The sequence below is a fragment of the Notothenia rossii genome (genome assembly GCF_949606895.1).
Source record: "Notothenia rossii genome assembly, chromosome: 9".
Classification (NCBI taxonomy): Eukaryota; Metazoa; Chordata; class Actinopteri; order Perciformes; family Nototheniidae; genus Notothenia; species Notothenia rossii.
Genome location: NC_136907.1, coordinates 59,393,365 through 59,421,288, shown reverse-complemented (window position 1 = coordinate 59,421,288; position 27,924 = coordinate 59,393,365). Strand labels below are relative to the sequence as shown.

General features: G+C 41.5%; 1 protein-coding gene across 1 annotated transcript in view; it reads right to left on the bottom strand.

The window, feature by feature from the left end:
- The window catches only part of LOC307019746 (sodium- and chloride-dependent betaine transporter-like), a 33,601-nt gene extending 10,078 nt beyond the window's left edge, over positions 1–23,523 (bottom strand). Inside the window, exons 1-2 of the mRNA XM_079650827.1 lie at positions 23,396–23,523; positions 23,147–23,287 (exon numbers count right to left, since the gene is read on the bottom strand). The gene's annotated coding sequence lies outside the window, so the exon portion shown is untranslated. The remainder of the gene's footprint in view (positions 1–23,146; positions 23,288–23,395) is intronic.
- Between the last annotated feature and the right edge of the window lie 4,401 nt (positions 23,524–27,924).

Below are 27,924 nucleotides of genomic sequence, written 5' to 3'. Positions count from 1 at the left end.
ATTTGCGTCCCATATTCTCATGTACCCACTTGCTGATTTGTTCAACCTGTCTTTGTCCACCTGTGAGTTGCCGACTATTTGGAAATGTGCAGGCATCATTCCACTCCATAAAGGTGGTGATTTACTTGATACAAATAATTATAGACCAATCTCTATAATCTGTTTTATTTCCAAAGTTTTGGAGAAAATAATTTATAATCAACTGTCACATTATCTCAATACTTATAATATTATATCTCCGGTTTAATCTGGTTTGAGGCCTAATCACTCCACAACAAGTGCCCTACTTAAATTTACGAATGACTTGTACTCTGCTGCAGATGATGGTGAACTCACAGGTGCCATTTTTATTGACTTGACAAAAGCCTTTGATTTCGTTGATCGATATCTGCTCTTGGATAAACTTCACGGCATTGGCCTTTCTAATAATACAGTGTTATGGTTTAACTCGTACCTTCACAGTAGAAAGCAATGTGTGGTTGTTAATGGAAAACAGTCTGACCAACAAAAGGGTGTACCCCAAGGATCAACTCTGGGCCCACTTATCTTCTCTGTTTACATAAATGATTTATCTTCTTGTCTCATTGATTGTTGTACTTACCTTTATGCTGATGACACTGTCATATATACATTCAAATCTGATTTTTCACAAATTGAGATCTCTCTTCAATCGGATTTTAATATCTTACAGGACTGGCTATCACACAATAAACTACTGCTTAACAAAACAAAATCTTATACCATGTCTTTGGTACCAGGCAGAATCTCGAATCCAAACCTAATGTAGTAATAACATGTAAGGATGGCACTTCTCTGCATAAAGTTGATAGCTTTAAATATCTTGAAGAACCAAGCAGTCTATTTCAAACTGAACCTTTACTTTATATTCCTTAAAGAGTTTCCAAAAAGAACAGTAGAAGACAGAAAAAATGCACTCGACATGCTCGTATTCAATTTTGATAACAACAGGAAGCAGTTAGAGGAAGAGACATACTTGGACTTCAAAATAAAAGCATTTCTTGTAAAACGTACCTTTTAACTTATATCAAGAAATCAAATAATCAAATGCTTTACTGCCTTAAATAACAAGTTACAACATTCTCCCGCACGATGAACAGTCTTTCATCACTTTTCAGTCCATTAACTTATCTCTAATGGATATATTAACTGAACAGGTCTCCTCAACAAACTGCCCGTAGAAGTCCGGACAACGCAGGAACGAATGAGTCCATCTCTCCCTGGAAACAGGTCTGTTATCCTACCCATTTTCCAATTCTGCCTGGGAGTGTTGGCCTCTCCGATAAGGATGACATCTCCCACCTTCAGCAAAGTGGGTGTAGGTGTTTCACACCTGTGAGCTGATTTCAACTCCATCAAGTAGTCCTTTTTCCAGCTGTTCCAAAAGCTGGTTAAGAGTCTATGCCCGTACCGCCATCTCCGGCTCATGTCCTCTCTGCTCGCATTGTTGGCCTGAGATAGTGGAAGCAAAGTTTTTGGTGGTAGAGAGGTTAGTGTTTTCCCCACTAGGAAGTGAGAGGGGGTAAGTGGCTGAGGCTCTGATGCATCATTGTGTACATAGGATAGAGGCCTGGAGTTCAACACAGCCTCAACCTCTGCAAGCATGGTTGTTAGCTCTTCAAAGTTCAGTGAAGCCTTCCCCATGCCCCTCTTTAAACATGTTTTAACAGATCTCACTAATCTCTCCCAGAAGCCGCCCCACCAAGCAGCTCGCTCGACAATAAACTTCCAGTTGATCCCCTTGTCAGTGAAAAACTCTGTGAGCTCTTAGCCCTTGAATGACTTCCATAGTTCCTTTAGATCTTGTTCTGCTCGTTTGAATGTTTTAGCATTGTCTGAGTAAATAACTTTACACAGTCCTCGTCTTGCTATAAATCTCTTTAAGGCTAAGAGGAAACTTTCTGTCGTCTGATCTGACACTAACTCTCAATGCACTGCCCTGGTGACAGCGCAAGTGAAAAGTGCAATATATGCCTTCTTAGCCTGACTGCTAGACTTGACATACAATGGCCCTGCAAAATCTACCCCAGTTACTTCAAAGGGTGGTGACTCAGTCACTCGGTCTCTGGGTAGTGGAGCTGTAACCTGCTGTGCTGGTTTAGCTTTCAGTCTCCAAACAAATGACAAATGAAACAATGTGATACCACCCGCTTGACTAGCTGTCTCCCCCTTAAAATCCAGTATCTCTCTCTCACCTCAACCAGAGTATCTCTGACCCCTGAATGCATCACTCTCTCATGACAACGCTGAACTAATAGCTCAGTGTATCTGTGATCTTTAGGTAGCACCCATGGGTGTTTCTCCCTAAAACTGAAATCAGAGTGCTGTAGCCTACCTCCTACACTCATAAGGGCATTTTCATCTCAGAATGGTTTCAAGTCTTTGATTTTCGAATCTCTCTTTATGTTTTGTCCAGATTTCACATTTCCTGGTTGAAATGTTGCTCTTGGGTTACCTTTGCCCAGTACACTTCTGCTGCTGTGAGCTCTTCTGAACTTAGCTCTCCCTGAATCCTTTGATTAGAACGGGCATTAGCTATGAACCTTTTCACCCATGCAGTTATCCTCAATACAGTTTTTAACCTGCTGTATTTCTCTAGGTCTAGTAGTGGTTCAGTTTCTTCAGTGCTAGTAAACTGTACTACAGCCTGAAACTTAGACCTAAGCCCAGCGTTCACCTCATCTGCATCACAGCTCTCATCAATGACTCCTGCTCCATCTGTGGATAACAGTGAAGTGGGTCCACTCCACCACAGCTTGCTTTGGATGAGGTTCTCGACGCTCTGGCCTCTGGTGGGTAAATCAGCAGGATTGATTTTGCCGCTGCAGTGAGCCCACAACTCTGGATTTGTGAGTCCTTTTATTTCAGTTACTCTGTTTGACACAAACGGCTTCCACCTTTGTGCTGAGCTGGGAATCCAATGGAAAACGATAATTGAATCTGTCCACATGTAAAGCTGAATCTTTTCCATGTTGAGTGGCTTTAGAAGATTATTCCCTAACCTTGCCCCGATTAGTGCACCCATAAGCTCCAAGCGGGGTCCTGACATTTTCTTCAATGGAGCTACCTTTGACTTTGAGGCCACAAAACTTGTTACAACCTCTCCATCTTTGTTTTGTCCTTGTAAATAGGCAACAGCACTGTATGCCTTTTCGCTGGCATCGCAGAAGACATGCAGTTTGATTGTCTGTGAGTTTGGTTGGATCTCAATTTGGTACCACCTCGGAATGGCCACCAGGTGGTGCTTTGGCAGCTCTGCACACCACTGATCCCATTTTTCAGCCAAGTATGAAGGCAGCTGCTCATCCCAACCGATTCCCCTCTCCCACAGTTCTTGAAACAGTGTTGTGTCTCGGCAGATCTGTTAGTATTATTTCTCTGTGAGTCTTTATTGTCAAATTCCGTGTCTGCCATTTCTTGTTTTACTTTGTCATTTCCCTTCTCATTTCAGGTAGTTTGACTCCTACCTTGCCTGTTTGCTCACTGACCTGATTATCTGCCCCGCCCTTATTGTTTGCACCTGTGGAGTCCCTTGCTTTTGTATATATTCTGTGTGTTCCCTGTGCTCAGTGCCAGATCGTTTTGAACCCTGTGAATGGCTTACCTTGTGAATGGCTTACCTTATTTAACACCTCAGTAAAAACCTTTTTATTGAATTATCTTTTGGCTGGAGTCGTGCATTTGGGTCCTATCAGTTTTGTGTGCCCCAGTCGTAACAAACAGGCACTTTACTCCTATAGTGAAGGGAGTCAGGAAACCGATAGGGTCAAATACTCAAGCTGATGTCTGTAGTACACTTCTTTTTGTATTTTCTTTGCCTTTTAAAATGTCCAGCAGTCCCTTTAAGTCAAATACAAAATGATCCATCTCTGCTTTCCATACTAACCCTAACACCTTCAGTACATTTCCACAAGTGGCTGTTTCTGCTGTGTGCTCCACTCCATTTTCTGTCCACTTGGCTCTCAGATCTGGTGAATTTGTCCCCCATTTGCACAGGTTCATGCCGGCGTGAGACAGAATCCCCTTTGCTGTTGTGGTAACAGAAAAGGCTTCATCCACATCACATGAGCTGGAAATGAAATCATCAACATAGAGAGACTCTCTCAGTGCTTCCACTGCTACATGCTGCTCTGTTTCATACTGATTGATATGGTTTCTTATTGTTGCAGCTAACAGGAAAGGGCTAGGTGACACTCCAAATGTCACTCTATTCATTCTCATGATACGCAGCTCATCTTTACCGTCTTTGGTTGGAGGCCCATGTAGCCAAAGGAACCTAACAGCATCTTTATCCTTTTCTGATAGAGCTACCTGCAAGAAAGCCTTGGTAATATCTGCAGTAAAGGCTATCTGGTGGAGTCTGAACTTAATGAGCACATCTAAAAGATTTGGGTTAAGGTTTGGACCCGTCAGCAAACAGTCATTTAGTGAGGGGAAACCCTCTTCATGTGATGATACATCAAACACAATTGACCTTTCGCAAAGCCACGCCCCTAAATGCCCGTTGTCCAATCATATTCGATCACGTGCGCGGCTCCCTGTGGAAGTCCGACAAGCTTAGCGTTCAAATTCATTGCGAAAATGGTGAAGCGTTGTGCTTATGGTCTTTGGAAATCGGATAGCAGATATCCCATAAGCTTAGAGGGGGGGGGGGTGATATTTTACCCGTTTCCTAAACCCAAAACCCGAGAGGAGAGATGCCGCCAGTGGATAAAGAAATGCGGCAGGCCCCATGCAAAGCTGAATATGGCGAATATCAACAAACACAAATACGTTTGCTCCAAGGTAAATACGTGCTAACGTAGCTAGCTAGCTAGCAAAGATTACATTCAAAAATTAACTAACTAATTTAATTAACTAATCAACGTTAGCTAAAGTCACACGACTACAGCTGTAAGCTGTGTGCGTCTCGGTCGTTTTGACCATGTATATCACTTGATGCATAATAATGTCTGAACAGCTGAGCTCCGTTATTAGTCTACCTGTGGTCAAAGCACAAACAAGAAAGCCAACAGGCAATCATTCATTTATATTTTGCTTTAATCTTTGTAGCATTTTGTTAATGGAAAGCCTACTGCCGACTTCCCTAATCCTGCTTCACAAGTGGGCACCCCGACCCCCACAAAGGAACAACAAGGTGGATGCAGAAAGCCACCAAGGAAACGATAGTTAACTTTAGACAAACTACAACATTTAATGCCTCTTGTGATTGTATTGTTTTATTCCAAAATAATAATAATAATTCCGTCGAATTTGACATACAGCTCATGTGGTTTTTCACTCTTGCACTGCGACCTGTATGCAAGTGCCTCTATTGATGTTGTGCCTCCCTCTTTTCTAATGTTTATACTGTGGATATAACCCTCCATAGCGTATTGTAGCCCCTTTTGTCGGGACCTGGAGGATATTGCTGCGTTATTGCTCCATAATGAGTCTGTTAAGGCGACTCCGACGTTACGGAGACCCTCCATTATGGCTTTGTTTAACGCATCTGGCTCTCAGCTGGTCGGACTAGCAACAGTAACCAAGGGGGGGCGTGGCTTTGCGAAAGGTCAATTCTTAGTTTAGTTGTTGATTTATCTTCTCGGATAACAGCATGATGTGGCATGTAATATTTCACAGCCTCCGGTTGCTCTTCTGCTGATGTGTTCACTGGTACATCCTCACAGATGCCCTGCAGCAGGTAATCCTGTATGACATCATTGTACCTTGTGTACAGGGTCACATCTGTTTTAAGTCTCCTCTTAAGACCGTCAAACCTCCCCTTTGCTACTCTGAAGTTGTTTGGGAGATCTTGTCTCTCCGGTCGCCATGGCAACTCGACTTGATAGCAGCTATCCTTGTATTTTACAGTCTGTTCGAAGTTTTGAAGAGCCTCTGTTTCCTCTGGGCTTTTTCATGAACGATGCCCAGTGACTCCACCTCCCAGAAAGCGTGTAGCTGTATGGAGATCTGAGTGTCAGTGTGTCACAGCTGCTTTCTACAGCTACCAGCGATTCTGTTATCCTCTGGACCTTGCCTGTCACTACTTTCCAGTAATAGTCTGCTCCTATTAACACAGACAGTTCTGGATCATCAGCGCCTTCCAATGGAAAATCAGCAAGCTGCAGACCCTTTTTCTGTAATTCGTTTTGGATCGGTTCGCCTGGCACTTTTATCACAGCACTGCACACTTGAGGGGTTTCCACTGCTTCAATCTCTATTCCTTGCTGTGAATTCCACACATTTTTTAGGGACACTTTCACAACGTTGCGCTGTACTATTATTGGAGAGGTGGCTCCAAAAGTGTGAAGATGTAGCATCTCCTGCCTTACCACTGGTAGTCTTAGTGCTTTAACTACATTCCCATGAACGAAGCTTCTCTGGCTGCCTCCATCCAACAGACAGCGGGAAAATCAGATAACACACACACTGTGTGTGTAAATCAGCTTTTTACTCTCGCAAGGATCCTAGAGGGGGCCTGGGAGTACGCTTTCCGGTCTACAAGTGTTTTGTAGATTTGGAGAAGGCATATGACCGGGTTCCCAGGGAGCAGTGGCGGGCCGTGCATTTCACACCTAGGCCTTCAGTGATGTCCTACACAGTCCTACCTGAATTATTCCACCTCTTAATACCATCATTATGACGCCATGGCTCTAGAAACTATACATTTAGACAGAAACGCAGTATAACCGGGCGTTGCATCACCTTAACATAGTCAAGTACAACAGAGTTATATTAATATTTCCGAAGCATTTATAATCAATATATCCGCATTTACAATTAAGAGTGTTAAACTACCAGCTTTAAGATCGCTTGGATACGGTCAAAACTTAAAAATAAAAGGGGCTTTTAAGGCATTAGTCTACAAAGTTTTATTAAGTCCACCAAACCAAGTTTGTTCACTAAACAGCGCATTGTCGCACCCAAAGCAGTTTCATTTAAGAAACGTGACGATAAAGACACAAACTATTCACTGAAAATAAAAGAAAACAAACAAATAATTTGCATTTGTTCATGAGGATATATTTGCGACAGTGGTGAAAGTGTATTCCTAGCACTGAATGTCCACTTTGATAAAGGTTAAACCAAAACAATTCAACAAGTCTCCTTGAGTACTTTTACTGCACAGCTGAGCCAGTGCGCCACACACATCTCTATATCTCTTGCAGAAGCATCAAACATTTATTTTTTATATATTTGTCATTTTAATTACATATATATTAATTCGTTAATATTGATTTAATATTAACGACATAAAATGACAAAAATATATTAAAATGAAATAAAAAATAAAATGCTTTGTACTCACCAAAACAACTGATTATTTGAATACAAAATCCATCCTCCTTTCTTTCCTCAAGAAGACTTCAATGACTCTGTTGTACAGTTTATCTGTGCGTTTCAGTTCCACCAATAAGTCATTTTCTATAGACATGAAGGCTAATGATGAAAGCCTAGTCTGTCCAGTAGAATTTCTGGCATAAGTTTTAATTCGCTTTAAGGCCGAGAATGACCGCTCGACAGAAGCAGTGGACACAGGGATAGTCACTGCCACACATGCCAATGTGTAAAGCTGCCCCATGCTCTCACTCAGATTTTTCTGCTTAAGGAAATCAAGGAGATCAATGGGACTTTTCCCTTCAAAATCAGTCATGGCATACATTACAGTCAGTTCTGTTTTTAGCCGGGACAGATCGAACAGTGTTCCGTGACTCTGTGTTAATTTGGCTAAGGCTGTATGCGGGAATTTTTTCCGGTAGGTCTGAAAGTGCTGGGGGTCCAGGAGGGAGAGAAACATTAATTTTTCGTGGTCTTGAAACCTACTCCGCATCTGGCAAAGAATGTTGTCCAGAATATTGCTGTGGAGTTGTTGGTAGTATGCGCGAAGGTCTCCTTGTGCTGTACGTGGGCCTCTGCGTGCGCTCGGACCACTTGAGATGCGCGCTGTGTCCTCGTAGATCTGACGAAACTGGCACCTCTCTCGCTCAATTGTGTCACAAAACTCGTTCACCCTTGTCAGACAGAATTGTACATCCAATGTTTGTTTCTGTAGTATTCCAAAGAGCACATCTGAATGCTTAAAAATCCCATTGAATGTTTCAAGCAAAAAACAAAACTCAAAATCATCCAGACGTGCATTAAATCCATCAGCGCTAAGCATAGTATCCCCATCATACTCCTCATGATGTTCCAGTATGTGGTCAAACACCTCCTTTAGGGAAACTCTCTTCTCAAAGACTGCATTGACCAATCTTGATGTATATTGCCACCGCGTTGGTGCAACATTAGGAAGACGACGCTTGCAAATGTCATCCAGCAGTTGCGTGCGCTTAGGGGATCTGGAGAAAAATGCTGCAAGGCCATTGAGGCTGGCAAAAAAGACCTTGCATTCTTTAAGCTTTGAGGCCCCTTGAGTCAGTACTAAATTTAGTCGATGTGCATAGCAGTGAATGAATAAGGCCATAGGTGCCCTCTCCTTAACTTTAGCCTGCACCCCGTTTAGTCCAGATGCCATGACCGCTGCGCCATCATAGCACTGTGCCACAACTTTATCCAGACTACATTCATATTCCTCCATGAAACGGAAAATAAGAGCGGCAATGTCATCAGCTCGCTTGCCGCTTGTAACATCTTCAAATCTGACAAACCGCTCCTTGACACCTGTGTCCGTCACATAACGCAGGACAAGTGCCAGTTGTGCTACATTACCCACGTCTGTCGTTTCGTCCACCATAACAGCGACAAAGGGTGCTTTTTTAATCTCCATTTTGATCTCTTCTCCAATCACTTCAGCAATAGCATAAATCAGGTCGTTTTGTATTTTGCCTGACGTCCCAGTAAACACTTTGTTTGTGGACAGGTGGTAATGCAAGTCTGTGTTGTTCTCAGCAAGCAAAGAAAGAAGCTCCACGTAGTTTCCTCTGTTTCTGGACTCGGCGCTTTCATCGTGTCCCCTAAATGAAAGTTCCTGTTTACCCAAAAACAGGACACAATCAATCAGTCTTTTCAATATTTCCCTATTTTTGTTCACCCTTTCGTTGTGGAGCTCCGTTTCCCGGCGCACTTGTTCGTTGAGCTGTAGATCCACTCGGGTGTCCCCAAAGGTTTTCAAAAGCACCATTGCTTGTAAGTGCCCAGCCGTGCTTTGGTGTCTCGTTGCTGCCTTGGTTAGACAACTCAAGTTTGCAAATCCAGTGTGGCTCCAAACACCAAATCGATCAGTTGCAAATAGCAGGCATTCCCAGCAGTACAATTTGCAGTGCCTCTCGGAGGCTGTGAGCCAGGGGTACCGCTCGTAGTTAGTGATTTGAAAGTGGCGGAAAAACCCTTTCCCCCGCTGTGATAGGCTCGCTAGCGTCGGGGTTGGCCGTTCTCTTCTCACGATGTCTAGCTTTTCTTGAAAAGTTCGTCTTGAAAATGGCGTTGTAATTATATCTGCGACCAAATCGATCTCTTCTCCTCCTTCAGCCATTGTGGGTTGAAAAAAAACAGCTTGTAGAAATCTACACAAATTAGCTCGTTCAAATTCAAGTTCAGTTTGCTAGCTCTACATAGCTCTGCCTCTCAATAGTGCGTATCCAATCAAAAGACGTGCACGTGCTAACGTCATCGTACGCCTGCTAGCTGGCCCGTTGTCGCCAACTCAAAATCTGATTGGTTAACGCCACAGTTTTGTTTCCGTTCACTTTAATCTACAGGCGCCCGCACTGTTGATTCTGAAGGCCTAAGGGCAGATTTCTTGGACCCTGGCAACACATTATGGCTGAAATATGATTGGATAAAAGCTCTAACATAAAGGCCAACCCTCCAAATCTCGTTCTGAGGCTGGAAGCAGCGCAACCAAGAGGAAAGCTATGAAATGAAGAGAATAGACTACAGGGAATAATTTAATACATATTTGTGGAAAAAATATATCAACATTTAATTTATATTCTGATGATGTTTAGGCCAGCAGAGAAGGCCTTTCTGGCCCTGACGGCCCACCACTGCCAGGGAGTTACTGTGGTAGGTGCTGCTGGAGTATGGGGTGAGGGGGTCTCTACTCAGGGCCATCCAATCTCTGGACTCCCAAAGCGAGAGCTGTTTCCGGGTCCTCGGCATTACGTCGGACCCATTTCCGGTGAGGGTTGGCCTCCGCCAGGGCTGCGCTTTGTCACGATCCTGTTTGTGATATTCATGGACAGGATTTCAAACGTAGGGGAGGGGGTCTGCAGTTCGGTGGGCTAAGGATTGCACCACTGCTCTTTGCAGATGATGTGGTTCTAATGACTTCATCGGTCTGCGACCTTCAGCCCTGACTGGATCGGTTCGCAGCCGAGTGTGAAGCGGCTGGGATGAGGATCAGCACCTCCAAATCTGAGGCCATGGCTCTCAGCAGGAAACCGATGGACTCTCCACTCCAAGTAGGGAATGAGTCCTTACCCCAAGTGAAGGAGTTCAAGTATCTCGGGGTCTTGTTCTTGAGTGAGGGAACAATGGACCGTGAGATGAGCCGGAGAATCGGGGCAGCGGGAGCGGTACTACAGACGCTTTACGCTGTGACGAAAGAGAGCTCAGCCAGAAGGAAAGCTCTCTGTCTACCAGGCCATTTTCGTTCCTACCCTCACCTATTGTCATGAAGGATGGGTTATGACCGAGAGAACAAGTTCTCAAGCGGATACAAGATACAAGCGGCCGAAATGGGATTCCTCCTGGGCGCCTCCATAGGGAGGTTTTCCAGACACGTCCAGCAACCTAGGACCAGGTGGAGGGATTATATTTTGTCGCTGGCCTGGGAGCGCCTTGGAATCGCCCAGTCAGAGCTGGTTGATGTGGCCAGGGAAAGGAACGTTTGGGGCTCTCTGATGGAACTGCTACCTCCGCGACCCGACCACAGAAGGACCACTTACGTTTTTAAGTCTTTTAAAAGTATGTGTTTTTTTTATAAATGTTTACATCGACTGGCCATTCATCCACAAAAAACACACTGGACTAGGTCAGAAACCAGAGGATACTGTGAAGTCCACCGTAGACCAGGGGTTCCCAACCACCGGGGTGTTACTGCTGGGCCGCGAAATAGGTGTGAGTTTATCGTAATATTTGCAGAATCATGAATATATAAAAATATTTTATTAAAAAAAAAATAGTCATATTATTTCATCCAAAACATACAAAATAAATCAAAATTGGTTAGCATAAGGTCTCATCCTCTCGTGCGCAGAGAAAGTTACCGGTGCGCCAATAGGAAGTGGAGCACAGGAGACAACCGTTTCATCGCAGACTGTTATGTTTATGTGGGGAAATGGCAGTGCATTCATTATTTGAGATATATTTCGAACTCGGACTTCATTTTAAGGACATTGCGGCCAGGGGTGTAGAGCTATTTGTTTATTTGTAAAACCTCCTTCATTTCATGAAATGGCTGCAGCATCAGGATGCAGCCTCTGAGAAGTGCAGCACCAGCGCGTACACACCGCCTTCACTGTGTTCCCCACTGCAGGCTGCTACGTTTCAACCACACACACCTCTACACTCACACACATCGAATGGCCCGATTATTCCCCCTATTACTCGTTGTATGAAGGAAATGTCCGGTCACAAAGGCGCATGATGTGTGTTTGTATGTGCTCTGCTCAGCTCCGCTGTGTGTGTGTGTATGTTCGGTGTGTTTGTGTGTGTCCAACAACGGCATTTGTTTTCAAATTACCATGAACAGTAATTTACACACATCTTGCCAACTCCATAGGTTATTATGGCTGGCAAACAAGCCCAGGGGTCTCACTGACATTTCAGTTATATCAATATGTGTGTGGTCCTGATTTGTTTTAATTGTATCCTGGTTTTAAACTTTGTTAATATGTTTTGGATGCATATTGGTATTTCTTCAGGCTGTTAAATACAATTAGCCTCTGTTGTCACCTGGTGAGTAAATATTCAAATCAGCTAAAATTGACAACCGGTCCGCGATTTTTTTTTTATGTATCTGCCGGTCCTTGGCACAATAGAGGTTGGGAACCCCTGCCATAGACGGACAACTTTTGGACAAAATCTCATCTCCATTAAAGGCAGCTTATTCTGGAATAGCCTCTGTTAAATGTGTTCTTTATTCTCGCGTCCAGGAGAGAAGCTTTAAAATGAGACTAAATGGAGTCTCTGAAAAGATTCAAATGGGATACTTTAATTAAAAAAGGCGCGGTTGTGTTACAGACAGAATATTGTTCCGTCAGACAAACAGCTGTGATCCGGTTCTCCTGAGCAAGAAGAAGACAGCGGATCTCTCCTCCGGCGCTGCTATATATATCCTCTGCTGGCTCCTCCCCGCCAGCCGGCTCACCTCGTCTCCAATGTCCGTTATTGCATTTAAACAGAGGATAGGTTCTTTTCACATTCAATATATGCTTAACACGCCGTTTCTCCTCATATTCTCTTTCATCACATTCTAAACGCTGTAATCAATACTCTAAACAATACTTCTCGGCTCGTTTGGTTGCCGGTCATTCCGGATGTTGTCACATGCTACTCTCGTCTGTAAACAATAATGTATTCAAATAAACTGTACTTTCATTTAATATTCAACATGGTAGTATCTCGACATCTATCGTTGTAGTGTTAAATCAGTAGGTTTCGGTTTTCACCACACCAAGTCATTTCGCTCCTCAGTTCACCTCTTTAGGAAATCGTATATTAGCCACATGCTACATGCTAACCGTAGATGAAGGATTTTCAGAATAAAAGCTTAACTGCTTGTGCACAAGAATTTCTGGTTTTTCAGTATAAAAGAGCGTTTGAACTGACGGTATGTTTAAGCTACATTATACCATCAAAACATTGATTTTAATTTCTAACAGTCCCTCCTTACACAACTAAAAGGTGTGTATAATACTGAAATCAATGAGTTCTTCATCTGAACTTTGCATATTACATATCTCATATTAACAAACATACAATCAAATGGAATGGTTTCACAGCCGGCTTTACAAAAATACAAAATAAATGATTGTCTGTGTTCAAACATAAAAGTTTTCCCTTGTGCATAACTTCTAGTGTTTACATTCAATATCATTCTTCAAAATAGCAGCAATGGCTTGGTATCAGAACATTTCTTCCTCCCTCCTTTCACAGAAACCGTTCTCATACCACGCTCAGTGTTAAGGCACTTGTTTTTACAAAGTGAAAAGAAACAAACCATTTTAGAATAGCAATGATTTATACAACATGAAATCTACCATATTAGAATAGTATAAAATAATAAAGTCAAATAAAATGGACTATCTTAGAATAGTGTAAAATTAATTGGAATAATAAAAATATACTATCTTGGAATAGTATGAAGTAAATTGAAATGGATTCACTCCATTTTAATTTTGCTCACTTCTTCACATGATTTCATCATTTAAAGAATCACATCGGCTGGACATTCATTGATCAATCTCATCTCCGAACATCCATATCATTTAAACTAACTCATCATTGTCATCCACATCTGTATACGGGGTGGGTCGTCTTGTTCTGCTAGCATTTGTAACTGTCTCCTCCTGAGAAATTTACCCTCCCTCCTTTCATACCATTTAAGGTATGAAAGTAATATGTTCTCTAGAAGGGGCCGTTGTGCGTTCTACTCTGGGGTACGGCATTCTAGACAGTCATTTCTGGGAGAAGATTTTGGTCAGTTACAACAGTTGTAGAGTTTCATCACTTAAAAGTTCCTACTCAGTACCTTTGGGTGGTCTGTTCTAATGCAGTGATAAAGTCCCTGAAATGGTGTGAAAACCGGTGGAATATCAATAACTCATTATACTAATTTATTTTCAATTATGGTCTACTTAAATAACTATGCTAACCCCTTTTACAGTGTGTGGAACCTTGGGTGCCCGAGCATGTGATAATTACTCCCTCCTTTAACAAGGATTTTAAAAACAGAAGTCATTTCATTAATGGTTTGTAGTTTAATTCAGGAATTTACACCTATGGCAGATATGTTTCTCCTTTAAATAACATCTCTAAAAGTCAGGTCATCTGGTGAATGGATGACCTTTAGGAGCTGGTGGCGCTTGTCTTTTAAAACTCATACTCTGGTGCCGTGCGCTCCCTCTGAAGCTGCAAGTAAGATTTAAAACATCTGCAGGGTGGGTTGAGCGACCCCTTCTCCCTAAACGATGTTTGTTGTAACAAATATGTACCATCACAATGAGTGATCCAAGGCCCCGCATGTATTACTCCCAACTACATTAGTTTTTTTTTTTAAATTAAACTTTGCTTTCGCTCTTTGCCCAGTGTCATTTTAAAACTCTACATCTTGGACGAAAAACAAATGTTATTTCCACCTTAATCTTCCCTCCTGAGGTAATAACCATGCTACAATGGAGAAATCAATACTCTAGATTGGAACACCATCTTTGGCTTGGTACTAGCTCTACCTTTAACATTTTCCATACAAATAAAGATTTGTCTGCTTTTATAGAGTGGTTACTAAAACCATCCCTTTAAACTGTAGATCTATACTGTAACAAGTTCAATCTTCCCCAAATTCACACATGAATAAAAAAACTCTTAAAGAATAATTTGTTCATATGATGAAAAGATTGAATAATATGTTCTACCCTCAGTGTGTTTTTAGGGTTATTTAATAGTTTCCTCTTTTTTCTTTATAAATTCACCAATTTATTAATTCATGGCTGATAAATCTTTTTCTTTACGTATTTCTCATTGGTGAATAAGTATGTTTATGTGTAAACTCACTCACTCCCGTTTTCCTTCTCTCCCCCTCTGGTTGTCAAGCCACGACCCCCTCACATTCTGCCGGACCATGCCAACTCCTCCGTTCTTTCCTCTCCTCCGTCCACCTTCTCCTCAGTCCATCTGCTCTTGGATCCTTCCGCTGTAACTCTCTTCAGTGTCCCATCTGCTTTGCTTTTCATCTCCTCCTTTACAGTCTCTACTTTGTTGCATGGAGGGCGTATTCCGCTCTCATGTCCCACACTCTGCTCTTGTGCCCAAATCTTGTGGCTCAGCTTGGAACTTCATGTCCTGTGGGGGACCGATGAGAGTGTGCCTTTTTATGTCACCTGGTTTTGGTTCTTGGTGCCTCAGGTGGAGATAGTTCTGGATGCAGCGTTGGAGTTGTTGGTTCAGCTCTGGTTCTCTGTCTGTTCTATGGAGGAGGAGGAGTCTTCCGTGGTGAGGTCTTTTGTCTGCTTGGACGATGGGGTCGTAGCGTTCTGATAGGCGGAGAGAGAGAGAGAGAGAGATCTCGGGAGGCATTACGTATAGTTAAATTCTAACACACTGAGGTAAAATAAATCCAACCTTTTCCACTCTATTTTCCTAATCTTACTATCCATCTTAGTTGTTAAATGCCATCTAAACACAATTCATGTCTACTAATAATTTTACCATATCCCTAAACATTGCCTTCACCCACTGTAACATGTTTATTCCAATTAACTCTTTCAGGAAACCATTTTCTTCTATAAATTTAAATACCTAGATGTTTCAAGCACCACATATTTCGCACACTATAAAAGAACGTCTCCATATTTTCTCCATCACTTTAAATCTCACTGTTATTTAGAACCGTAGTAACTTTGGTGACTGGACATATCTGCAATGTCGCCACTATCTGCTGGGGAATCTTGTTCATAGAGTTTGTACGTACAAAGCTGTACTTGTGGGTTAGTAGCCTGTGTCTAACAATCATTTTCAATAATTGTGCTCAGGTCACCGATCGGTTGTTCATAGCTTAACAGGGGGTGTTTCTGGTACAGACTAAAACATGGATCCAGTGTATTTAGAGATTCCCCTAATCTGTAAATCCCCATCACTTACATATCCCAATCACTTAAACCCATCTCATCATTTGATACAAGAACTGCATATAAGGGGGTGAATCATCTTGATTATAACCGCCTCTTGTTTGGGACCGAGTATTTCTAACTCCTCCTCTTGTTGCTCAGCTGATCTTTTGGCTCTGGGGATAAGTGAAAGTCTCTGAAACACAGCTGGAGTCTTGTTAGTGATGTGGGCATTCTATGAGTGAACTAATGGATCCATGTCTTACATAATATTGTACTCCCCTTCCAACCAGAAAGGTGCCAAGTGTAATGAGCACAATCAACAATGCTATTCTGACTCTTATCCCTAGGGGACCCCACAATTGGTTTGGCTTTGTTCTCATCTCTATTTTAAACCTGGTTGTGTCCGTTACAGAATTTAAATAATGAGTACAAAAATAACATAACAAATTGGACTCTTTTTACAGATGTAAAACAAAAAATAGGTATTCACATTAATGTACAATCTATAAAAATCTATAGACAATTTGTCTTTTGAGCTGTTTCTATCTTTATCTTATTTCTATTTATTGTTTTGTTCCAGCTCTGTTAAATCAGTCCTAACTCCCAATAATGTTCTGGAAGTTGCCAGTGAAGGGTGACAATGTGTGAGGTGGTGTCAATTTGCTCCTTTTTCTTTACCTTTAAACCGGAGCGTGTGTGAAGTTTGTTACAACCTTTCACGCTTCCGTCCACCGGGGATCAGCCCACTGTCTTTTGTGAACTTTCACCCTCACCCAATCACCTGGCCGAACAGGAGTCTCTTCTGGTGTCTCGTCTGGTATCTCTGTAGTTTTCCTAGCCTGCTGTGTAGACAAAACTTGCATAATATTACTCAGAGTTCTGACATATTCATCCACTTCTATTTGTCTAATATCTCAAACTGGACCACTCCCTCCTTGGAGAAGGCCCGAGCTTCGGCATACCTCTTGTTGACTACATGTTATTATTTATTAACTACAACGTCACTGAAATCAACATCTCTGTATAATCATGACACTCCCTCCTTTGAGCATAAAATGCTCAATTAATATTGCAATGATTACCCTATTCTGAACAGGACATGTAAAACCCATAACGTTGCATTAAAGAAATATAACTTCTCCGTGTACCCACAAGGGGTACAAAAATATCGTATGATTTATGGTTTTCTGATGGTATAAATGCATATTCACTATAAAAAAATCAGCAATTAGCACTTCTAATAGTTTACTTGTTTCAATAATGGCTTTTGTCATGGTATTATGCATCATCGTTGCTGCGAAAAACAATACCCCTGGTGTCGCTAATGCGTCTCAATAATTCTAGGATTAGAGGATTGGTTGACACTGCTGAACTAACATATGATAAAATAATATTTCTCCAAACTGGAGGGAAAATATGAACTATTCTCTCAGAGAGTGACCTGCATGAAGGGCTGGTGCCCCTCACTCAAACGAGATATTGCCTTACGCACAACACCACAAATCAGTAAAGTTACTCAAGAATAAATAAATAAAGACTGATTCTTGAAACTGTTGTAAAAACCCTACAACTTCTTCATCCAAGCTCTCAATCAGTGTTATGTTATCTAATCTGCAGCTCACGCCTTAAAACAGATACTTCAGACCGATTATAAAATTGTGTTTATGAGAAAAATGTAATCTGACTCCATAAATCAAATAATTGTTTGATTAAAAACTGCACTTCTGGCTAACAATAAATGAAGTTCCCCTTTAAACACAGCCCCGGTCTTCTGACGGGGTCCATCTATGTACTGGCTGGAAAATGTTGGGCCAGTCTCCGTCGCTCCGTCACTGTTCTCCCGTTAACAGTCACTCTCTAGTTCAGCTGGGTTCTTGTTGACTTCTTCACTGGTTTGAGACAAGCGACCCTATCGGACACCTCCCTTTGTAGCCAGACTTCACCACAGCAGAATCGAGTTTCTGTTTTCAGGTCTGGACAGCTTCACGTCAGGTGTATCGCCGCCCCTTGCATATTTTGGGTGGAAGCCCGTCTTCTTGACCTCACTAGTTGTGTGGACACAATAGTTTTCTGTGTGGGGGAACAACATCACTCGTAATGTATTTTCCTTCTCATAATTACAAAAATAGTCTACTAAATGTTCTACTCTGCTACTTCTAATCTGTGGATGCTCTGTGTAAATGCAATATTCTACTCACTATCTTTTAAATAACATTCAACCTCTCCCTCCTGTGGTGACATATGTGGCTCTATGTAGCTGGATTTCCAAATACTCTAGTGCTGAAGATGCATCACCTGATGGTCTGGTCTGTTGATTGCCACAGAATAGGTGATTCCGTCGCCAACCATTCTGTGTTCAATGCAGTCTTTATCATTGGACCCAATGATCTGGACTCAGCTCCTATGGTCATGGCGAGTGTGACATGAGGAACAGCTTCTTCAGATAAATTGTACCATTGTTTTTGTTCTGGTGTGAATTTTACCGCGGCTGCTACACCCTGTGGTCCGACGTAGATGTCTACAGTCAAATCTTCCATCCTTCCCTCTTTATCTTCCATCCATGCATCTTGATATTCTTCATCCGGTCGCCTTATATAATTGTACGTACAATGTAGAGGATCCTGCGGGGGGCGTGGCTTGGTTGGACAGGAGTATACACAAGCGGAAACGGTTGCTGTACTTGGTGATAATACTGCTGTGTCTGGGGCTGGAATTGTGTAGGATTGTATGGCATCTGTTGATGCGGACAGTTTCTGGCCCAATGATCCACCTGACCGCATGTGTAACATCCCGCTTTTTGGAAACCTCTTCCTCTGCCCTTTCCTCTGAAACTTCCTCCACCTCTTTGTTGGTACTGCGTCTGATTTTCTGGCGCCACCTGAGCTTGAACTGTTAGTGGTGTCTGCATTACTGTCTCTGTTTCTATGGTCTTATCTGCTTTAGTTGTCATTTGCCTTGCCACTTTCCTGTTTTTATTAGCTTCGGCATCTTTCTCAGCTATTTGTATCTTCACGAGTCTCCTTGCTTGGATTTGATCGTCTTCATCAAGTCCCTTTAGAGCCGCCTGGTGTCTGGTATCGTGGTGAATGAGATGTTGTCTCCATTCTTCTGCTGTTTGTGGTTGAAGAGAGAAGATAGGCTCTGCCGCTCTCTCATAAGCGGCCATTTTTCCTGGATCTGCACTTGATGATCTGTTGATTGACTGGAATGACATAGGTGTTTGTAGCATGTCTCGCTGAAGTTGTCTATCTCTAGGCATAGTTCTTAATGCTTGCATTTCGGCTAATCGTTTGTGTTCCTCCAGCAGCTGATTTGATTGAATCGTGAGCATTCTTACTCCGTATTCCAATTCTTGGAGACTTCTTTCTGTGGGGACTCCTTCCAATTCCAATACTCCTCCCGAAATACCAAAAGTTGGGGCTTGTATTGAGGGTTGAAGGAGAGTTTTATTATCTGAAATGTAGGGAGGAGGTTCTTCAACCAAGTTAGGATAGAGCTTTGGAGTTTGGATTACTGGTTCTTCCATTTTTATTTTTTTTTCTTCTTCTGCTTGCGAATTTGCTTCTTTGGCGACGCACATGTTTGCCATCCCACTAGCAGAATACTTTAAATGGAGCATCAGACTTGTAACTTGTGCTTTCCTTATTTCGGCTTTGTTCATAGCAATCTTTGCAGGTCCATACCAAGAGGGTTGTCCGGCTTTGATCCATGCTTGTTGTTCTCGCAGGTATTCTCCATTTTCATGGTCAATTACTGCTTTTCTATGGGCTTTCGTTGGTGCTGGTTGATCATCAGCTGGATACAGTCCTCTTGTTTGCCATTGTTCCAACAGTTTCTCCATGTGGTTCCATGTTTTTTGTCTAAGATTTGGAGCTGTTATGGCATCTGATCTGATTTTTACCCTTTCCTTGATATCTGCAGTTGAGCCTGGCCCTGCGTCTAGTCTCAACTTAGTTTGTTTTGGTGACATGTTCTCTAATTATGTAATAACCTATCAAAGATGAAGCACTAATCTTCCGACAAGCACCTTCGTTGCTGTTCGTCCGAACTTTAAAAATTTTTTTTTTTTTTTTTTGCTCAAAGTTTTATTATTTTTATAGATTTTTTTTTTTTTTTTTTAAGTTTAAGGTAAAATATTAATAAAGTTAATTAATATATAAAAAATATGCAAAATTAAAATATGAAATGTTAAAATAAAGTTGTACCGTGTATGGTTTTGACTTTGAAATATGAATTTGGTTCAAAATCACAATGTTATGGTGTTTCCGCTATTTGGGTAATAATTCTGTACTACCACCAGAGTGCGCTATTTTAAATTCCAGCTTAATCCACTAGGGAATAGCTGTTTCAAAACTGACTCGTTTTTAACACAGGAGAAACTTAGTTTCCTCAAAAATATCTTTAAAATAGGAATTTACACTATGGTTAAACAACACAACACATAACCGCCAAAACACATTTGCAAAGAAGAATATTCACAATGCTATGGTGTTTCCGCTATTTGGGTAATAATTCTGTACTACCACCAGAGTGCGCTATTTTAAATTCCAGCTTAATCCACTAGGGAATAGCTGTTTCAAAACTGACTCGTTTTTAACACAGGAGAAACTTAGTTTCCTCAAAAATATCTTTAAAATAGGAATTTACACTATGGTTAAACAACACAACACATAACCGCCAAAACACATTTGCAAAGAAGAATATTCACAATGCCGCCAATACACATTTACCAGCAGAAGTACTTCCAATAGTTCTAACTCTAACAAGAAGTATGATGTTCTTTAGAAGATGGAATGCCTACCCTCAGTGTGTTAAAGCAAACAGAGTACTTCAATTAGCATTTCATGAAATGGTGACTGCCGTGTGGCTCACCGTGAACATGAGGTCAAGACAAGATGGCAACTGGTTTTCCAACCTTTGACCTGAAGAACAAAGGGATTTGAGAAAACACCTGGAGTTGAAATTGGTGAGGTGATATTTTGTCTAGTAAATTCAACACACAACACTGTAGTTTAAAATAACATTTCTATTTAGTTTACAATGATAAATGGGCCTCATACCCTTACGTCATAGCCCTCTACCCATGTACGTAAATGTTTTGACTTTAAGAGCCAGTATGGTCATTTCTTCTGTTTAAACACGCTATTTATGGGACAAATAGGACGCTAAGCAAACACAATTAGAAGAATATCGTCTATCTAACGCACGAATGTCGCACTTCCTGCCGTAATCCACAACGCAATGTCTTGAAAAACAGAATGGTGTAACCACTGAGAGCTTCAAACTACTCAGGCCTTTCCCTTGAAATAGGACTTTTTTAAAACAGCCTCACGCTGTTGTTACACAAAACACTCACTCCAATAACCTTAGCTTCAAACTTTGGCTGTGTCTTTGCCTCAAGCAGTCCCGACTGCTTAATGGCCTAAAACCATTCACGTAAAACGTAAAACGCCACAAAAGACACATATAGTGATTGGCCTCTAGCCGACATGTACTAACAGACAAACGAATAGCATGCAGGGTTAAATAGAAAAAAATAAATTGAACTCACCCTGCCTGTAACAAAGCAACGCCACGTGGTAATGCTACCAATATTTATCAATTTAGGCTTGTTTTAACTTAAATTGCACAGCTATTTTCAGGATCCGCTGGCCGCCGTCAAACACACAGAACTAACATTGTCCTACATTAACTATTGAAGAATTCGATATAACAGGTTTCTCCATACCTAGTTGATTTGAGCTCTCTGTGTGCTGAACGGATGCCAGCGGGTCCAGCAAGCAGCCTGCTGTAGTCTCTCCCGGTTTTGCGAGATCCTGGCTAGCTCGCCAATTGTTAAATGTGTTCTTTATTCTCGCGTCCAGGAGAGAAACTTTAAAATGAGACTAAATGGAGTCTCTGAAAAGATTCAAATGGGATACTTTAATTAAAAAAGGCGCGGTTGTGTTACAGACAGAATATTGTTCCGTCAGACAAACAGCTGTGATCCGGTTCTCCTGAGCAAGAAGAAGACAGCGGATCTCTCCTCCGGCGCTGCTATATATATCCTCTGCTGGCTCCTCCCCGCCAGCCGGCTCACCTCGTCTCCAATGTCCGTTATTGCATTTAAACAGAGGATAGGTTCTTTTCACATTCAATATATGCTTAACACGCCGTTTCTCCTCATATTCTCTTTCATCACTTTTCATTTAACACATTCTAAACGCTGTAATCAATACTCTAAACAATACTTCTCGGCTCGTTTGGTTGCCGGTCATTCCGGATGTTGTCACATGCTACTCTCGTCTGTAAACAATAATGTATTCAAATAAACTGTACTTTCATTTAATATTCAACATGGTAGTATCTCGACATCTATCGTTGTAGTGTTAAATCAGTAGGTTTCGGTTTTCACCACACCAAGTCATTTCGCTCCTCAGTTCACCTCTTTAGGAAATCGTATATTAGCCACATGCTACATGCTAACCGTAGATGAAGGATTTTCAGAATAAAAGCTTAACTGCTTGTGCACAAGAATTTCTGGTTTTTCAGTATAAAAGAGCGTTTGAACTGACGGTATGTTTAAGCTACATTATACCATCAAAACATTGATTTTAATTTCTAACACCTCCCAACTGAGATACGAGATTGTCCCACTCTCAATAGTTTTAAAGGACAACTTAAAGAATGGTTGAGCAACAAACAGACGTGTAATCACGGCTAAATGCACTTTAATACAGGGGTATCTCCTCTTGCACTTTATGTAGCTCTTTTATCTTCTCTTGCACTTTATGCTTGTATGCTGCTCATGCTCTTTCTGCAAATCATGAATTTATTTTTGCTATGTATATAAATGTCATATTCTTATATGTTCTATGTGACGGGACTACGGATGGAAATTAGCTCAAAGCTATAATCCGGCTCATTTACACTTGTAAGCATTATTTTGGTTTTAAAGTGTTCATCAATGTGCACTGTCCCGGTTCAAATAAACGATTACAATAAATTAATTAAAATAAAAGATAAGTGGGAGAAGATGGATGGACATCTTGAACATTGTAAACAACAGGAAAGTGCTGACAGAGCTGCAGTGTTAACCTTGTGGGGAACTTGAGTACAGTAAAAAGTACAGAGAAACTACAATTAAACATAAAGGGATTGTGACTTCATTTTCCGTTCAGGACGCCATTACTATACTACAACAACAACAATCTTAATATAGAAAGTAGATGTTTGCTGCTGTCTTAATGCTCCAAATATATAACCTTTAAGTCATCTTAGTGAGACAAAATTAAAAAGATTTGCGCACCCGTTATAGAAACTTCATTTATGACCATTCACAGTAATTCTGTACCTACATAAGGCCTTTGCACTAATATCAGTCCGATGTTTACCTGTGTTCCAGGTGTTGTTGCAGCTGGCCCAGGGGAGAACGGTGTGGAAGGAGACGAAGAGGTAGAGGAAGGCCCAAGCCAGGATGACAATGTAATACACCACACTGTATAACAATGTAACTTGACTGCCGTAGCCTAAACCTTTGACAAAAATAGAACTGCATTTTAACATTTGATACACAACAGTAATGTAACAATATATACATATTTCAAATACTTTGGCACTCTATGGAATCTGAAGTTATGTACCTTCAAATATGGGACATATTTTCCTCCAACATGTGATCCCACCCTGACCAGTTAACTGCCCCAGAGATACTTCCAGAAAAAAGATGGGAATTCCACACGTGAACAGGAACACCACATAGGGGATCAGGAAAGCTCCTAAAAGAAAATAATGTATCCAAGTAATAAACTATAGTGACAAAAATACAAAGAATAAATTATGTAACCCTTTCACGCAAAGAGGTCACTACCAGTGGACAACTATTCAAAAGGTGTTTTTATGTATATGCATGGGTTTTGATGGCATAGTTGAACACCAGCCACTACATAGGACCCAATTGCATCATCCCATACACTGCCACTCAGTGCCAAGTCAGTAAGTGCATGATACATTTCTCTAAACCAAGATGGACGACAGAAAGCCAGATGGACTAAATCACTCGTCGATATCTTGCCAATCCTTTTATGGACCCTGCAGGTATAAAAATGTTGGTGACATCAAGTAAAAACTAAGGAATCATATCCTTCATAAGTTGTTCAAGTATTGATTTTATGTTTGCAGGAAATTATGATTGATCACCTGTCCACTAAAGTGTACGTCATGCATTACTGGCTATATTTAAACTACAATTCATACTGTTACTGCTATTGTTCTTGAAAATGTCATCTGCAATATCTTTGTGGGCCGTAAATCAATATACTTATGTTATTATAATGTAATTTTAAGTTTGCACATCTTTATTTATAATTTTTTCAAAATGTGCATGTCTTCAGTTCAACTTAAACGCATACTGTCCACCTGAGTGGACAATTTGAAAAAACTAGATTAAAAAAACTAAAGTTCAAATGTTGTTTTTCATGCCCCAAGAGCAATAAAAACACTTTTTTTTAATAAATCATGCATGAAAGGGTATACATTTTCCAGCTTTTACTTATCTAACTTCCTCCTGGGCAGTACAATAAGATGTTTTAAATGCTCTTTCCACCTCCAATTTTGAAGCACAGATATGGAAATCTCCAAACATTGCCCAGACCAATGATCTGTCCGGATACTGACAAAATGAACTCCCTCTTGTTGGCCCACTGGCCTCTCTTTGCACTGTAAGACGGAGCATGATTTTGATTGTTTTCATCTTTCATTCTTATTTTATTCTTTAGATTCTCTGGATAACTTGCTGGCTCCATCAGGACACATCTGTTGAAATGTAAGTAAAAAGATTCAGTTTAGCTGTTCTTTGTGTGTGTTATACTTAACCTGCCATGCGCATGTTCAAAAGTATATTTTTGTGCAAAGTCTTCAGAACACTAAATACACCTAAAGCTCCAGATTAGATCTTAGGGTAATGCGGTTTCTTATTGTTCATCTTTAATAGCTATGGTACTGACCAATTCATTTGAAAGATTTGGTACCTTCAAGTTGATAGATGTAAAGGTATCTTTTTGAGTTTAGGTTCATATTGCTAAATATGGTGTTGGTGTCTCTGTGAAACTCCACTGATGTACATGCAAGTTCAACAGCCTGCGCTGCCTATCCCACAAATAATTAGTTTGCTTTACTCTTTGTACTCATGAATTTGAAACAGGTCTAACGTGTAATTGAAATGCTCTGTGTGTCATTGGTGTTTCTTGGAACCAAGGTAGACACTATAGGTTTAACAAGCAGCTGCTCTTTGTACTGAAAAAAAGGCCCAGAGACAGTGTTGCAGTGGAACACGGCCAAAACCAGAGGCTTCGGGTAATGAAGTTTAGAGAAGGTGAAGCCTTCCCTAAATTATTAGTCCTGTTTCTGTTGTGCACAACAATGTTCCCTAAACAGGCTACTGCTACGCTCCATTATGTTTAGCGGCTCCAAATATAAGGCTGTAGTATAAGGCTACATTTTTTTATAATCAACAAATTTAGTGAGTGATGAGATAATAATAATGTATCACTGTCAGGGCACTAACTATGTCAGAAGGATCAGAGGGACGCGTTTAGAAACTGTAACAGCATGTCGTGTGTCGCGTTTAGCCTAACGTTACTCACAAAATGTTGCCTTAGAAACTTGTCTTTGTCTCATGGGCTGCATCAACACTGTCAGTTAGTGCCGCAGGGTCAACGTATATTTATCAAGTTCTCTCATGTGCTGTGAGCCTAGGGTTGCATATTAGTCTGGCATTGTAGAATCTCATCCTTCTGTATCCTAGTAAGCTATTATATCATATTATTATTGCTGTTATTTGTGTCAAAATGCCTTAGCTCCAGCAAAAAACATCCAGTCCCCTGTCGCTCTAGTGCTGTCCCTTATTGGGTCAGCAGCTGCATACAATTGCTGTTATAAACATAAAAACATCTTCTGTTCCATTGTAAGATGTTGTAACAAGTATGATAGTTGGTCAAATAATAGCCTTCCATATCTTGAACTCCACTCGCTGCCTATGGCCAAAACCCATGTCACAAAACATTCCCTCAATTGATGCAGCCTTGCAGTAACCTATTGCAGCTGTGGATTATTTATGAGTATTAGCAGAAGGCTACACATGTATTAATTTGAGTAATTTCTAGTATAGATACATACATTCCCAATACATACAAATTGTACCAGTTATTGTAACGGTTAAGCTGGAGATATGTAGCAGTGAAGCTGATGTCAGAATACTCACAGAACTGAAATAATGACAGCAAATATCCACTGGATCTGTAACAGAAAGTTTTCACGTGTCTCAGCACATTTCTACTGAAACTTTTCATGCCAAGGTTAAGATTATGGTTATAAATGGTAATGTAGAGAGCAGAATTGACACCTCCTCCTGAAGCAATCATGCATTTCAAAGTCTGATTTACAATATTTACTTCATCATCTTAAGCCTTTTTTCTGAAAAGCTGGCAGTTGATACTAATGATTTCATCTGGGACACTGGCTTGAGATTATTTAATGTTTAAAATGCTTCCGAGTCCACTTGCTTGGCTGTGTGCGATTTGATACTTTAAAAACATTCAACCAATTATGTCACAGTGAGGGAAAGGATGCAGGACAAAAATATTGGATATAGGAATATAAACAAAAAGCGAGCTTTTATTCAGGCGGATGGCCGGAGAAGGTGGTTTCGGGCGGACGGCCCGGGGGAAAGGCTGAGAAGGGGGTCTCGGTCAGACAGCCCGGGGGCAAGGCAGAGGCAGAGAAGGGGATCTAAACGTAGCGGGGAAACTCTGGGGGCTGGGCAAAAGGGCGCCCATGCCCGCTTTGGGGAAGCTCAAAAGGCGAAGGCCGCGGCAGGCAAACTTTGGGGGCGGCTTGGAGGTTGGCGGGGCCCCTCTAGAGGACGGCCTGGAGCACAGTGGTGCCTATCTTGAGGATGGCGGGGAAACCTTCCTGGGGGATGCAGGGACAGCCTCGGGAGCAGAGAGGAAACAAGAGCCGAGCAGCCTCAAGAGCAGAGAGGGGGCAGGAGTCGACCAGGGCGCCGACTGGATTGGAGAGGAAGCGGGATCCAGCGTCTGCAGGAACCCTGACACAACAGGAGGGGCAGAAGGAGCCGGCATCTGGGGTACCCCTGATAGAACGGAACCCAGACGGTTCCTCTTCAAAAAGTACTGTTGGGTCCATTGTGGTAAGTTCGCACTGGTGAGGGTAAGGATGCAGGACCCAAATGCAGTACAACAACAGGGGAGGTGGATATAGGAATATAAACTTAAATCAAGCTTTTATTAAATTATAAGCTAGTACAAAACAAAACACACAAACTGCAGGAGCAGGCGATGTTGAACAAAAGGAAAACTAGAACAAACCAGGAACACTTAAAAGAAACAGGAGGGCAGATGAGGGAGATCCAGAACATGAGGCAAGAGATCAGGAACCCTGCCCAGGGACCAACGACGACAAACTCACAGAGAGCACTAGCAATTGCAAGGTCCATTTTTGATGCACCAAATCTCATCTGAGATTTGATATCAGCCCCATGTTCAACCATGCCCACAAACTGTAGCAGACTTGATGGAATGGCCTCCTCAATACATCCCTCATGAAAAGTCCCATCAAATGTGGATCTGTGGTTAAGCATTTGCCTTCGCAATATTTTGGCTGCCTTACCAAGGATGATTGCGTCACTGTAGTCAGAGGCTTGTGATAATTCTAAGCCGACATTGTTATTGAAAGCCAGAAGTACATCTCTATCCTGCTTGTGAGCTTCCTGCTTGTGAGCTTCCAGTTCTGGTATTTCAGCAAGCAGCTTGTCCTTTAGTCTGGTGGAATTGACCTCAGGTACTTCAACCCCTAGCTACTGCAACCGTTGCCGGGGAAGTTTACGTCGAAAGACTGCAGGACCTTCTGTGCTTGATTTTGTCTCCACTAAGTAAATTATTAGTTCAGAAAATGCTTGTTGGTATGCATTGTGTCCTGGTGTCTGTTCCCGTTCCTTTCTTTGGATTGTTCTGCTATATATTCTCTCTCTGTTGTACAGGTCTGCTAAGCATTAATGGTACCTACATTCCAGTGCAATGGCATGTCCAGCACTTAGCTTTGAAATAAGTTTTCCATCACAAAGCTCATTCAACCTTTCGTTCAGAAACATGGT